Here is a 2,122-nt window from a genome sequence, read left to right on the forward strand (position 1 = left end):
TACTGTATATATATCAACGTAGCTTGATAAAATGCTCTCCCCTTCGAAAAATTATTCCATAAGCATCGAACACCGCATGCAGCTTGCGTGCGGTGTTCGATCCGGAACTTAAATCACCTTATCTACGGTCCGGATGTATTTCGGTGGGTCCCATCTAAATTTTTTTTTAAAACAAAAACGGAAATAATCCTGACCGTAGATCACCGTGATCTACGGTCGGTGATCTACGGTCAGGATCGGACACCGCATGTAGATACTCAATAATTTCTCCTCCCCTCCCCCTTACATCTGTCCTATTTTAACATGTAGCTTCCACTAACTCTGTGTAGCTTCCACTAACTATGCGAGAGATTCGCCTCTCCCGCATACAAAACAAAAACAGCAATCATTAACATATATATTCTAATTCAACCATGAAAATTTATTCTCTTCTCTTTGACTTATCTCACCAAATAAAAATAAATAATTAAAAAATTATGTAAAATATATAAAAAAACCTACTAGAGATCGCTTCTCTTCAATCATAAGATTTAGATTCAAAATATACTTTAATAACTAATTTTTTAAATTTATCTCACGATGATTAAAATTATAAATAATTAATTAAATTTCTGTTATAATTATATATATACTTTTTTTAATATTAAAAAAATGGATCAGCTTGAAGTGGTGGTGTCAGCGATCACGTGAATTAAGAAATTCAAATCCTAAAGCGTTAGTGCAACTTGACACCATAAGAGATGAACATGAAAAATATTTTGCCACTTTAATTTAATATTTAAAATAAATCTTTAAAATTATTGGATGAATACCACGTGTGGCATGCATTTACTATAATCATATTCATTCATGAATTATTCTAGAAAATTATTTTCTCGGCTTTATTTAAATATTCATAATTTTTTTATAATATAAAAGAAGATTTACGTAGGTTCCAAACGAGAAAATATTACATCAGGACTCCTACTGTAAAGCTACGTTCGGAGTTCACTGATATGCAGATAAGTAGAGGTGACAGAAATTTTTTTTAAAAAAATCATTTTAGAGCAGGAGAATATTTCTCCCGTGTTATTCTGCATTATACAAGTGTTATTGTGGTGATATTCACGTTTTAATTTATTCTGGGAATATTCTCAGTGATAATACATCAATACCACCACAATAACACATGAATAACACGAAATAACACAAGATGAATATTCTTCTGTGTTACCGAGTCAGATCACAGGAAAGCGCATGTGTTTCCTTGAAGTCACGTGTCCGCATTTCAGCGAACTCCGAACGTAGCTCTACGTTAGGAGTCCAAATGCAATATTTACCAAACACCTAAATTTTAATTTTTATGCATATATCAAATATCTTATACATTAAAAACCGTGCTTCACTTCTTAAAAATTAAAATAGTGTTATTTTTTATGTAATAAGAACGATTTAGTTGTTATAAATGTAAAATGCAAAATTTAAGTTTTATATAAGTAAATTCATAGGAATTGGTATATATGTAAATGCCACTTTTTTTTTTTTAGCATCATATTCACCCACGATGAGGAGCTCCATGGCAACGGTCAAAGGAGCTTTCAAGCAAAGCCCCCACCTATTGCACTTTTGCCCCTCTTTTTTTTTTTTTCAAGAATTAACGAGAGCAAAAAGAAAAAAAAAATTAAATTAAATTATTATACTTCTTTCGAACTCAATTTCTTTATAAAATATTTAAGAAAATGCAATGCATAAAATTGAAATATAATTTTAATAACTGAAATTTCATATTTATATAAGTGAAAATAATTATTGAAATTTGATTTAATTTGCCAATATTTATGCCATGGAGGGGTCAAGTGTCATTGCAAAAAGTAGAAAATGAGGGGACCCCAAAAGAAAAGGTTGATTAATGGATGAGAGAAAAAGGGCTGATATTTATTTATTGTTTTTATTTTATATGTGGGAATTATGAGAGAAAAAAAAGCAATTTTTTTTGCATCTCCAATGAGAAGGCTCCACAACCCATTGACAAAAAAGAGGACAAGTCATATTTGAAAAGTTCAATGTTGCTTTTCAAACCTTGAAAATTTGCTTGGAGAAATATCACCCATCTTTCCATTTATATATATATATATATATATAT

The sequence above is a fragment of the Phalaenopsis equestris genome, unplaced genomic scaffold, assembly GCF_001263595.1.
Source record: "Phalaenopsis equestris unplaced genomic scaffold, ASM126359v1 Scaffold000540, whole genome shotgun sequence".
Classification (NCBI taxonomy): Eukaryota; Viridiplantae; Streptophyta; class Magnoliopsida; order Asparagales; family Orchidaceae; genus Phalaenopsis; species Phalaenopsis equestris.